This window comes from Lactuca sativa, chromosome 2, assembly GCF_002870075.4.
Source record: "Lactuca sativa cultivar Salinas chromosome 2, Lsat_Salinas_v11, whole genome shotgun sequence".
Taxonomy (NCBI): Eukaryota; Viridiplantae; Streptophyta; class Magnoliopsida; order Asterales; family Asteraceae; genus Lactuca; species Lactuca sativa.
Window position 1 is genome coordinate 164,891,422 of NC_056624.2, and position 14,184 is coordinate 164,905,605.

Below are 14,184 nucleotides of genomic sequence, written 5' to 3' on the forward strand. Positions count from 1 at the left end.
TGTTCGGTCCTTTTGGCCAACGTCATTTGAATAAGTCGTTAGTTCATCCCATGTCGCCACATGGCTTACCATGTGTATAGCTGAATGAGGCCAAATGCTTACGTTAACTGCCACACGGACACCGACATTTATCTCTCAACTAACCCTTTAACGCCTCCCTTGTTGATCATTACCACTTACTTTCACGCTTGCAGATACATACAAACAAATCTCCCCATTCCCTCCCCCCCCCCCCCCCCCTCATGTAGTCAACGAATCAATTGTGATTTGTAAGGTGTTGGTGATTTTAGTGTCACCATGTCATTTTAAATAACTAGAACTGATATGTGAGCTAAGGGGATTCATAATTAGTATGCTAATATATGTACGGGTTTGTACGGAGTGCATGCATGTATATGATCGAATTAGAAGTCGGTTCGACGACTAGTCGGGGGTCCGATGGTAGCGCCCCTGGGTCTGGGGTTTCCAAAGGGGCAGCGCCCCTTTGGCGTGGTCTAGGGGCAGCGCCCCTAGCGGGGTCCAAAGGGTAGAGCCCCTGGTTGGGGTCCCGTTGACTCGTTAGTTTTGGTAACCCTAAATCCTCATTAGATCTGGATTATCCTGACTTGCTTCCAAAGCAACTAATGACGGCCCAACCCTAATGAGACCATAATCTCGTTTAATATATAAATGGTTGTTCCTTCTCAGAAGAAGGTCACGATTATTAGCCCTCGTTCTCATCAAACTCTCACATAATCTCTCTTGCAAATTGACTTATGATTTTTGTGCCTAGAATCGTAAGAGCCCACTTGGATTATCCTAGGCTGAATTTCTTGCAACCCAGACATAGGGTAGAAATATCAGTTCAGAAAGTGTTCTCACGGTCCAAGTTGGTATCCAGATCTCCACTACAAACCCTAACTTTCTTACATAACATTCTAAAAATACCAATAAAATTTTTTATTTTTGAATCATCAAATCCATAAACATTTGTTCCAAACCAATCATAATAAAATGTATCTCTCAAACATCAGAGTAAAACAGTAGTAATCAGTGCAAAAAAGCCATCAGGGGATGGTGTGCAGTCAAGTCGGGTCCATCCTTTTGGAACTATAAGTACCTAAAAATATTTAAACCACAAAACCGTAAGCACAAAGTTTGGTGAGCTTCCCGAAATACCACAAACTATACATAAGATAGTGCATGTCATGAGCCAAGTCATAGTCTTGCAGTCACTTTGTCACACCCACAAACCAGACGGCGGAAACGTCCGGGGGTGGAGGACTTCATTTGTAGTATCACAACACATGTATCATAGTAATCAAAGCACAAACAACCATTGTATTTAAAAGTATAATATTTATATGTGTTCAATCATTGTATATTGAAACCAAAATAGTTATACAAAATAAGAAGATAAGACTCCTAATGGCTCCATCTTCTCAAAAAGCTCGGGGAGTACCTGTTATTATTTCCCTGATAATACAAGTAATTTGAAAAGAGAGTATCAACAATAAGTTGACTGAGTACATAAGTCTTTATGTTTGAATGGGTGTCTTTGTATTTTGAATATGAAAACACTTCTAGAAAATCCCATATTTTTTGTGGTATGTGAAAAGTAGTTTTATTCCCATAAAACCGTCCTATTTGTAAACTAATGTATTTGTAAAACTTGTATTTGAGAGTGTGCCTGGCTTCACCAGCTGTTATTGAAAACTATAGTATACCATTGTACTTTGCATTTTGTAAACTGGTACTTTGAAGATGTACTTACGTTTAGTTGTTTATACACTAACGTGTTGTTAATATCTTTTTAATGAGTTATTATAACCATACTAAGACATGAACGCCCGATGAGCGCTTAAACTGTTGATAACAATTGTCACTCATTGGCGTGTATGCCTGACTGTAGCTAGCAGCCTGAGTGCGGGGTTGTCAATCCCGATATAGATCTACACACAACTTGTTTCGATCCCCGGACTGGAGATTCTGGTTATAATGTCAGGGCTTTACTTTGGTTGTCTAAAATGAATTAAACAACCTGAATTGAATGTCTCATAAAAAGCATATAAACGTTACATGTATATTAGTTATGAAAACCCAATCATTCTGAAATAAATGATTAACAGTATGTTCTTGACTTAGTATCCCGAACATGTATTTGATAAGTGTAAACCCTTTATTTGTTTTGAATTAAAACCCTTGTTGCATGTAAAACAGTGTATTCATATGAATTATTGCTCTATGTATCATAAATTATATCTATTACAATTTATATGTACTTTATGAATTGGTAAATAACTAGTTTTGCATGTAATCCTTTGCTCAACATGTTACAAAGGGTGATTAAACTGATGAAATAACTTTTATATTTATATACATATACAATTTTATATATAAGTAAAATTTGAACGACCTTCGGACAAATAACCGGTACTATAAGTCCACATCCAAACAAGGAAAATGATCTAGAATGAATTATTAGTCCTAAGCCTTTTAAATCTTATTTATATTAAATTATATATACAAATATGTATATTTGGGAAAAATATAAGTTTATAAAAGACTTCAATATTTGAAGTATTTTTCATGCTTTAAAATCATTTTATCATGATTTGAAATCATTTATTTATAACACAAAGTTGTTGTGTTATACTTGTATTTCCCTCCTTAAAATAGTAGAAATTATGAAAATATGGGGGTATGAACTCACTTGATAGGTGGTAATTCGGACAGAGTTTCGTTTCACGAAAAGGAGTTTATTTGTCGAGAAATCGGCTCAAATCGGGCAGAGTTTTGACAGGAGAGAGGTTACTTCTCGGGAATTTCGGGGCTTCAAGGCTTGCTTCGGGCTCGAGTCTTGATACCGGGGCTTTAGGGGTTGTATATGAGCTTAGGGGAGTGGAGAATGTGAAAGAGAATGATTTTTGGGGTGAAAAAGAGAAAAATTTCGGAAGCCCTCGCATGCGTTATATAGGCCGAAGCCTCGGATCCGAGGCTTATGCGAGGCTATGTGAGGCTGACAGTTTGCGAAGTGAAGCAGCTTCGGTTCGGAGGTGGTAGGCTCGGATTAGACCAGACCTCAGTCCAATGGGAAGAGGGCACGTGAGAAAGGGGTGTCTGAGGAGCGTGCGAGGGTGAGGTCCGATGTGTCTCATGCGCGGCTGTCCGGTTCTTACTGGACCTTGGACTTGGTCGAATTAGGAGGTGACATGCGAGACATCGGTCCACTCAGCAGCCGATACGTGGAGGCCTCGCATGCGAGGGGTGACGTGGCGTTACTGTTCATGCTAAAATTCCCGGTTTTTGCTATTTTTCTTTATTTTTTTTGCCAAAACTTGTAAAATTCATAACTTTTGCATACGAACTTCGTTTTTGACGTTCTTTATATGCACGCGTAGGTAAAATTATACTCTACGACTTTCGTTTAGACTTCTTAGGCTAATTTTGACTTTATTTTTAATATTATTATTTTAAACAGACCAGGATGTGAATCCGTTATAAATTCGTAACTTCTTCATACGACGTCCGTTTTGTCTGTCTTTTTACCGTTGTACTACTAATGACGAGACCTTCAATTCTCGTTTAGGTTGTGTCGGATAAAAACCACTCAATCTTTATTTCGAGTTTTTAGTTGTACACTGCTATACTAAAACTTAGAAAAATCATAACTTCCTCATACGAAGTCAGATTTTGGCGTTCTTTTTATGAAAGTTCTCGGTTTAACATAAACTATAAATTTCATTTAGTTGTTAAGGCTAGAAAGCCTTTTTTCAAAAATCCAGTTTTTACACTGAAAAGTGTTTTGCCGGTTTTGTCGCGGATTTTTGATTGGTCATAACTTCTTCGTTATAACTCGGATTTTAGTGTTTTTTATATTTTTGGAAACCTTGTTACAATCTCTATCACTTGGTTTAACCCAATTGAGATTATTTAATAATTTATTTTTGAGGGTCAATTATGTAATTATACATAGTATGCCAAAATTTCTCATTATTAATTTACAAATAAGTACAAATTGACCTACACTATTACATAGGTTTGAAGTAACGGTTTGTTACATAGAATCACTTATTCGATTGTCTATTGGATCTGGCGCTATGTATGATTGCCATATGCGAGGTGACCACAATGTTAATGGAGGTTTCCATGGGTTGTGAGGAGGATTTGTAAGGTCCTAGTGCAACTAGGAGTTGTGATCACTCTTTAGGAGTGTAGTTTAGGGTGCATGTGTGCCAAGCATAGAGGGTCTAATGACCCAAGGGTTTTTTGGTGACCACTGAGACAAACATGGGTAGGTGTGGAAGGTAGTATGTGCCCGTACAATAGAAAACACAGGGCTCGTACACATGTCATGAAAACCATAAGACCCGAGGTTGAGTTATATGAGCTATAAAGAGTTACTCTATTGGTGATCTGATGAATTTATGTTTATTTTTCAGCATGGTGGTCACTAGAGGTTCGGGATCCGGAGCTAGTAGTTTAGGAGATGGTGATCCAGTGCGGGTGGTTGTACTGGATGAGGAGATTCATGAGTTGATCTCCACAAAGGTAGTAGCAGCTGTGCGGGGTGCCATCTTGGAGATGTTTGGGTCGGCAAAGACCGATATGATTGAGCTCTTTGATGAGCACTATGTCGCTGTGACTAAGGTTGACGATGTCGCAGCCACTGTAGTTATTGATGCAGCTGGGATAGGAGGATCTATTAAGTAGCAGAGATTCAATAACATGAAACCCTTAGATTTCGATGAGGTTACGGACCTAATCGTAGCAATCAGATGGTTGCCTGATGTGGAGGGATGTTTCTTCACGTGTTTCTATCCGGAGGAGTGGATGGTCAGGTGTGTCCTGAACCTTCTACACTTAGGGGGGGACTAGTGGAAGCTTGTGACCAGTTCTTACTCACCTGCAGAGATGGCCGCAGTGACTTGGGGTCAATTTACCGAGATGTTTCGAGTTGATTATGTGCCTTTGGTACATAGAGAGAGAGCATTTGGCACAGGAGTATATGTCACTTAGACAGACGACGGAGTCGGTGACGAAGATCACCAAGAAGTTCACTGAGAAGGAACTTTTCTGCCCTGGGAATGCATCTTCCGAGCAGGTCCATATGTCACGATATCTGAGCATGCTGAAGACTTAGATACAAGAGTTTGTGTCTACTCAGCAGTATCAGAATCTTTACGAGCTACATTCTACTGCTCGGAGGAGAGAGATTGAGATCGAGACTCAGGTTACGGAGCAGCATCAGGCCCAAGTCTAGTTGTAGCCGGAGGCGAAGCGGGCTAAGCCCACCGATTCACGCCCTGGAGGGCAGAAGGGTCGCACATATGGTAGGTGCAGGAAGACACATGAGGAATCTTGCCGATTAGCGATAGGGTCCCACAATTGTGGTAGACAGGGCCATTTCACAAGGGATTGTCGAAAGCCACAACAGCAAACCCCTTCACTAGGCGCACACATTTGTTACCATTACGGTTAGGTGGGTCATATGAAGGCCCAATGCCCTCAGCTTGCAGCCATGCCTCTGCATGCACCAACCCAGACTACTCTTCGGATCATAGACGGACGTCAGGGGAGGGATGATTCCTCGAGAGCTAGAGGATGTTCTTTTCGGATGACGACTGAGGAGGCTAGAGTGGTGTCGGATGTCGTTACTGGTATGTATCTATTTATATTTCTATCTAATTATTTTACATTATGGTTATGATTCATATTGTGTTAGGTACTTTTCTTGTGAACTCCTTGACTGCTTTAGTGTTATTTGACTCGGTTGCGAGTCGGTCATTTGTATCCTTGGCTTTTAGTAAGAGTTTTGGCATTCATTTAGATGATTTGGAGCATCCTATGCGAATTTCCATTGCCGGCAACATCAGGGTCCCTGTTTCGAGTGTTTTCTGCGATTGTACCTTGGAGATTTTTGGAGTGATACATCTGATCGACCTAGTTCCGATTCCCATGGGGTATGTGAGCGTTATTGTTGGGATGGATTGGTTGGGCCAGTTTGGGGCTTAGATTGATTGTGATAGACAACTTGTGGTGGTTCGAACCCCAAATGGGGGAGAGTTGACCATTTATGGTGAGAGTACCAGGGTTGGTTCAACATTCTGCTTAGTAGTGAGGGCTCGAAGGTTTATTCAACATGGGTGCTATGGTTACTAGACATATATGGTAGATACTCGTGTAGAGCCGATTCGTTCAGTATCATATGTCCCGATATTTCGGGATTTCCTGGATGTATTCCCGGAAGATTTTCCTGGCATACCACCAGAGAGGCAGGTGGAGTTTAGGATCGATATGAACCCCAATACATCCCCGATCGCCAAGGCACCTTATCGCCTTGGGGAGCACCGATTCTGTTTGTGAAGAAGAAGGATGGTACCTACTGGATGTACATTGATTACCGGGTGCGAACACAAGTTGACAGTGAAGAATCATTACCCACTCCTAATGATTGATGATCTCTTTGATCAGCTCCAAGGTGTATCTTGGTTCTCCAAGATTGATTTGATGTAAGGGTACCATTGGATAAGAGTTAGAGAGGCGGATGTGGAGAAGACAACTTTCCACAATTATGGTTATGTCACTTGGGCTCACCAACGCACCTGCAACATTCATGGATCTGATGAACAGGGTGTGTCGACCGATGCTCAATCGGTCCATTATTGTATTCATCGATGATATCTTGGTCTACTCTAAGACCAAGGAGTTACAGGAGGAGTATTTAATGCAGCTCCGAGGAGTTCTGAGGAGGGAGAGGCTATATACCAAGTTCTCCCAGTGCGAGTTCTGGTTGCGTGAGGTTCAGTTTTTGGGTCACCTCGTCAACCAGAATGGGATATTGGTCAATCCGGCCAAGGTAGAGGCAGTTATGCAGTGGGAGGTTCCGATGACTCCCTCAGAGGTTAGGAGAATTCTGGGTTTGGCTGGGTATTATCGGAGGTTCATCCAGGATTTCACCAAGATTGTTGTTCCTTTCACTCGTCTAACTAAGAAGCGTGCGGATTTTGTTTTGGGACCTGAGCAGCAGTCGGCATTTGAGACTTTACAACAGAGACTATGTGAGGCTCCAGTGTTGACCCTTCCAGAGGTTATCGAGGATATGGTAGTATATTGTATTCTTCCATCACCGGGATGGGCGCGGTACTTATGCAGCGAGGTAGAGTGATTGCTTATGCATCACAATAGTTGAAGCCTCATGAGGCTAACTGCCCTACTCATGTTTTGGATTTAGGAGCTGTGGACCAGCCTAACCTGAATATGAGGCGGAGGAGGTGGCTTGACGTGGTCAATGATTATAACAGTGAGATCTTGTACCACCCGGGTAAGGCCAATATGGTGGTCGACGCACTGAGTCATTGGGTGGTGAGTACACCCAGTGGGGGGTTGAGTATGAGGGTGATGATTACCTCTCCAATATTGGATATGGTTAGGGAGGCACAGGCGGAAGGAATCAAGGATGAGAGTCGGAAGGGAGAGAAGATCAAAGGGCAGTTTGCTACTTGTATCAAGGACATCATAGGATTGTTGATACAGTGCGGTAGGGTATGGATTCTGGGTATTGTGGGCGTGAGGCATATTTTGATGGATGAGGCACATAAGTCTAAACTTTCTGTACATCCTGGTGCAACCAAGATGTATTGGGACTTGAGACTTAGCTATTGGTGGCCCTACATGAAGAGGGAGATTGCAGGATATGTAGAGAGGTGCTCGACTTGCAGGAAAGTCAAGGCCGAGCAACAGATGCCTCAAGACAAGTTGCAACCTTTGGAGATTCCGGTTTGGAAATATGAGCATATTTCTATGAATTTCATCACGAAATTACCCCGGGCTCGTCGTGGTTTCGGTGCTATTGGGGTGATTGTCAACAGGTTGACCACAAGTGCCCGTTTCCTTGTAATTTGAGAGAGTTCATTGGTCGAGAAGTTGGCAGATATATACGTTCGAGAGGTGATCTCTCGCTATGGGGTGCCAGTTTCCATCATATCAAACATGGATGTTTGTTTTACTTCTAGGTTATTAAAGAAGTTTCATGAGGAGTTGGGTAAGAGGTTACATTTCAGCATTACTTATCACCCTTAGACCGATGATCATAGCGAGCGTACGATTCAAACACTAGAGGATATGTTGAGGGCTTGCATTACAGATTTTGGTGGGAGTTGGGACACCTACCTTCCCTTGTTAGAGTTTTCATACAACAATAGTTACCACTCCAGTATTGGTGCACCTCCCTTCGAGCTTCTCTATGGGAGGAAGTGTCGCACCCTGATATGTTAGGGTGAGATCGGACAGAGGATCATGGGGAGCACTAAAGTAGTGATCAAAACTTCATAGATGATTAAGCAGGTTAGGAAAGAGACTTCAGGTAGCTCAGAGCTGACATACGAGTTATGCAGACCGTCGACGTTCTGAGTTGGAATTCCATGTTGGGGACATGGTATAAATAAATTTGTCACCCTGGAAAGGTGTGATACGCTTCAGGAAGAGGAGCAATCTGGGACACCGATTCATTGGATCTTTTCATGTGATTTCCAGGGTGGGTAAGGTGGCTTAGCAGTTGGATCTACCGGTAGAGTTCGGTTAGATCCATAGCACATTACATGTTTCTCAGTTACGGAAATGATTGACTGATGATACGGCGGTATCACCGCTAGATGACATTTAGGTCGACGAACGCCTAAACTACATTGAAAGGTCGATAGCAATTTTTTATCAGAACAGGAAGGCCTTGCACAACAAGGTGGTATATTTGGTCAAAGTACAGTGGCAACATCAGAAGGGCTCTGAATGGACTTGGGACCCGGAGTCGGAGATGAGGTAGCATTATCCGGAGTTGTTCACTTCGACAGACTTCAAGGACGAAGTCTAATCCAAGCTGGGGAGAATTCTCACACTCGATTCTTGGTAAATTTCTCTTATAATCCTTCAATTTGGGATTTTGGCAATTTTGGGCCTTACGTAGGGATGTACTTGGATGGTACGTTGGGCGTAAGGGGGTTTAATGGAAGCGACGTCGTTTTGAGTATGGAATCAAACCCTAAGTTTTAGGGTTTGGACCATATATATATTGCACCTTAAGTCCTATTTCTTCACCCCATTTCCAGCCTCCGTCACTTAAAATGTTTCCCTTGCAAACCCTATCCCCCATTATTGCATTCTGAGACTTTTGAGAGTGTTTTTGTATGTTCCAAAGGAAGAAGAAGGTGGTGGTGAAGCTTAGAATCTAGAAGCAGGCTTGGTTTTGGAAGTCTTGCATCATTATACATCTCAAAAAGGTATAAAGTTCCCAATATGATGATTAAATTATTAGATCTAGCTTGCATGGTGGTATTATGAGCTTTTGTCCCCAAATTATGACTTTCTTATGCATGGCATACTATAGAACATTTGGGTTGTCCTTTTGGACGTTTTTCCATGTCATGAGTGATAAAAATATAATCTTGTCCATTGAGATCCTTTCATGCAAGTCATTAAGAGCTTTAGTGGTTAAGAAGAGTTAGGGTTTTGTTGTTGGGTTTGTTATAGGCATGTAAAACCATAAAATTGGGAACATTATGGTTTGGGATATGTTTTAAGGCTAGATTTGAGACTTGGACAAAATGACTTAAAGAATTAAGTCCTTAAAAGTTGGATTATTCAGCCATCGCCTACGTTGGGCGTACCTGGACGTATGCTAAGCGTATGCTGTTAGGAGCCTGACCAGGATCAAGAGTACGCGGGGCGTACTAGCCAAGTACGTTGGGCGTACTCGGTCTGTGTTAACTTTGGAGCGTTGACTTTTTGACCATTGAATTTTGACAAAGTTTGACTATTGGGTTTTTTGGAGAACTGTAGACTAACATTACGAATTGGGTCTTGTTTTATTGTTTAGGCGGACACTAGAGTCGATCTATGTGTTCATAGCTCTACGCAGTTACTCCTTGATCGTGAGGCGAGTTCTCTCACTATGTCAATAGGTCGAAGGTACCAAGGTTGGCCCATTTATTAAGTTTATGTATCCTAAAGTGTAGGATTGTTGTGATAGTTCTATGTGTTAATTGTTTGTATAAGGACCTAAACATAACTTAACCAAATCAAAACAAGATGTTACAAACAAGAAAGTGGTTCTAAAAACTTAACAGCCACGACCACAGTGAAACAGAACTTAACCAGCTCGCTTCCAGGATTTTGTCGTCCAACTCCTTCCTTCGATAGACCTTTCGACAACCCTCCAAATCAAAGCTCCTCAACGGTACATTCTTTAAAAAATTATGTTTCTTATACAAAATTTTCAAATTCTCTAAAAAAGACTTTTTAGCGGCCATCGATTCAAACGATGAGCCAAAACACTTCCATTAGGCCATAAAGTATGAGTGGTGGAAATAAGAAATGAAAAGAGAAGTTTGTGCTCTGGAAGAGAATGGGACGTGGATTGTTCAAGATTTTCCAAAAGGAAAACGTGTTATCGACTCTAAATGGGTCTACAAAGTGAAGTATAAACCAAACGGAGAAGTCGAACGATACAAGGGTCTCCTTGTTGCCAAGGGTTTTACCCAGTTGGAAGGGGTCAATTATCATGATGCCTTTGCTCCGGTTTCCAAGTTGGTCATGGTTCGAACCCTCTTGGTTGACGCAGTAAAGAAGAACTGGACAATTCTGCAATTGGACGTAAACAACGCTTTTCTGCATGGAGATATTGATGAGGAAGTTTACATGAAATTTCCTCAAGGTTTTTCCAAAGAAGGAGAAATGAAAGTCTGCAAACTAAAAAAATCGTTTTACGAATTGAAGCAAGCTTCATGGAATTGGTACCAAAAATCCACCAATTCCCTCCTTCATGTAACATCCAAAATTTCAAACAATTAAATTTTTTTCAAAATCACCCATTTTATTAACATTGTTACAAAAAGGTTTTCAATACATTATTAAACAGAGTAATTTCCCAGGTTCATATCATAAAACACCAACGCGAGGAATGGTACGATCACGCCTTTGCCTTGCCACAGACTCTTGAGAACCTGAAACATAAAACCACAACTGTAAGCCCGAAAGCTTAGTGAGATACCCCCAGAATACCAACCACATATACGCCTTCCGGCCCATAACATATTGCCTTCCGGCCCATAAGCATAAAATGCATATATAACATAACAAATAATCATATAGCAGTTCATAGACAACAATCGATCAACAGATCACATATCATAGCATTACTCCAAACAAGATACCGGTCTAGCCGGTCACTAGCATAACATTACCCTATAAATCAGTCAACATACTAAATGCATACATACGCCTTTCCAGGCCATGACCTTCTGGTCCACATAGCAACGCCTTTCGGCCCATAACATGTAATGACAACTACCCGGATTTCCATCCGATAAAAGGGTCGGCCTTGGTGCCATAAACCCTAACGATATAGTGAGGATAAATCACCTCGAAACCGCCGACTGAACAGATAGCTCAAGCTGCTCCGATCACTGATACGATCTCCACCTCTGGACAGCCACCAATGCACTAAACTTAAACAGTAAACAACAATTACCAAAATACCCCTGGAACCACTGGTCAATCCTTGGTCAAAGACAAGGTCAAGGTCAACCCCTGACTGACCCTACTCGCCGAGTCAACCCTATGACTCGCCGAGTCCCCATACTCAGAACTTCACTTAACCTGCGACCTAACTCGCCGAGTCACCCCAAGACTCGCCGAGTTCAACGACTCTGAATCCACTCGCCCTTGACTCACCGATTCCTTAAGATTCCCTTTCTACACATCGAGTATCCCCTTTTTACTCGACGAGTTCCTCCTGGAAGAATCGCGGGGCCACCCCGACTCAACTCGCCGAGTCTGAAGAACAACTCGACGAGTCTCAGTAAATCTTCAAGCTACTCGCCGAGTCTGTTCATCGGACTCGGCGAGTCCATGCCATGCAACCGTTCAAACTGCTTTCTAATGGCAGAACTGCTCCGACCATTCATAGGCCTGGCCTTCCTAGACTGGTCCATCACGTAAGGTCCTCATTTTGGTGTTCATGATACACCCCATGATTCATAACATACATATTGACCTAAGGCATAAGGATTCCAATCCAAAACCTTCATCAATTCCCGAAATGTACAGGCATGGGACATTCTGGACCTCCAAAGGTCCCAATACAGAGTCACAATCGTTTGGGGGACTAGGGTAGCATTCAATCTAATCACAAAAGGGTTCCACAAACCCTAATTCCATAAACACATCAACATAGCAGAGCATAACTCAAATTCTTACCTGAATAATGTGCCCTCTGTGTCCCCAAATCCTCAGAACGTGACTCCCTTGCTGTTCCTTTAGCCAAGCCCTTCTCTTCCTTGCACAACAACACTTCCAAGATCAACAATGGCCCTTAAACTTTGCTCCAGATGCACCCAATCGATTTAGGGTTCTTCTCAGAAGGCTAAAATGAACAATGACGGTCAATAAGTGCCTCTTATACGTCCCAAACCTGAACGATTAGGGTTTTCGCTAAACAGCGCAGACTCGCCGAGTCCAGTCGCGAACCCGCGACCCGGTCTGCGATCCTACTCGGCGAGTCTAGGCTCCAACTCGCCGAGTCCCCTCTTAAAACACCCCAAAATCATAATTATATCAATATTTGGAATTCCGGGCTGTTACAACTCTCCCCCACTAGAACTAGACTTCGCCCTCGAAGTCTCACTCTGAAAATAGCCCCAGATGCTGCTCCCATCTCTCACGTTCCAGATCACAGTTCATTTCCTATCCCCTCCGGTGCTGCCACTGGCTTCTCGGCATAATTTCGGCTCGCATCCCCCTGAATGTCTTCTAATGGAACCACTGCCGACTCAGCGGCTATACACTTTCTCAATTGCGATACATGAAAAATGTCGTGGATTTGTCTCAAATCCGTGGGCAACTCCAAACGGTAGGCCGCCCGGCCTACCCTCGCAATCACATGAAAAGGCCCAATATACCGGGGCCCCAACTTGCCCTCTTCCTAAATCGAGTCACTCCTCTCCAAGGAGAGGCCTTCAGGAGTACGAGGTCGCCGACCTGAAATTCAAGCTCGGACCGGCGTCTGTCTGCATAACTTTTCCTGTCGGCTCTGGGCAGTCAATAACCTCTGTCTAACCTGTTGAATCTGCTCTGTCGACTGAAGCACGATCTCTGTATTGCCCATCACTCTCTGGAATCGAGAATTACCCAAGATGCAACTCTGCTCTAAATCTCAACGATCACTTGACCCATAAGGGTTAGGAAACCATGAACCACCGGATCCCCTATCCAAAGCCCACTTTGTCCATTCCGGACCGACTGAGAGATCCATTCTCACTCTCAGAGCAACTCTCACAAGTTCTCCTCTTGCCATCACATACACATACTGAACTAGTCCCAACACCCGCGGGTTGAAAGACCCGATACACTGATGATATCCTCGAACATCTCCCAAGATGAACCACTACATCCACCCTACACTCTGATCAGAATCACACTGAGAATTTAAGATTCTCCCTCTCCCTGCATCCCTTCTGAGCCTCAACAGACATCCCAAACCGGATGGGTCCCTACTTCGCTGCCGCGAACACGATGCTCGAAGGCATACTCGAAATACTCTAACCATAACTCTGCTCTGCAGCTTTCATTCTCGTGAACTTGCACTCCCCTTCGGAGTTACACACCTTTCTCTTTTCCTTCCAAGGGACCCTCTTGGCCATAATGCCACTCCAATCGATGCTACGGTGCTTGCCCCAAGCGACACCACCCTTTTTGCGTAACCGCATTCACATACTCTGGTTCTCATTGCAGGGGCTCTCAATCCCATGCACTCTCTCCACTCATCAAAATCACTGCCTCAGCTAAACAAGATCACTAACCCGGGGCCAGACCTTCCAATGCAATCACACTGCAACATACACGATCCGCAAATCTCAACTGATCCAGCAATACCAACAGAGTCTCCAGCATGACTGGACCGACTCTCATAACACATACTAGCCACTCGAGGCTATATCTCTGTGGGTCCGTACACCTAAACTCTGCGAACCCTCAGGTTCTAACTCTGGGAACCTTCCGGTTCCAGCTCTAGAAACATGCACAACATAATCCCGTGGGATTAATGCAGTACAACCCATCACGTACCTCAAACATACCAATACTCTGATCGCATAACCCCGGTTACTTACTCAAGCTTGATCCCGGCCTTCTCTCAGGCCTCCACAATCAAAT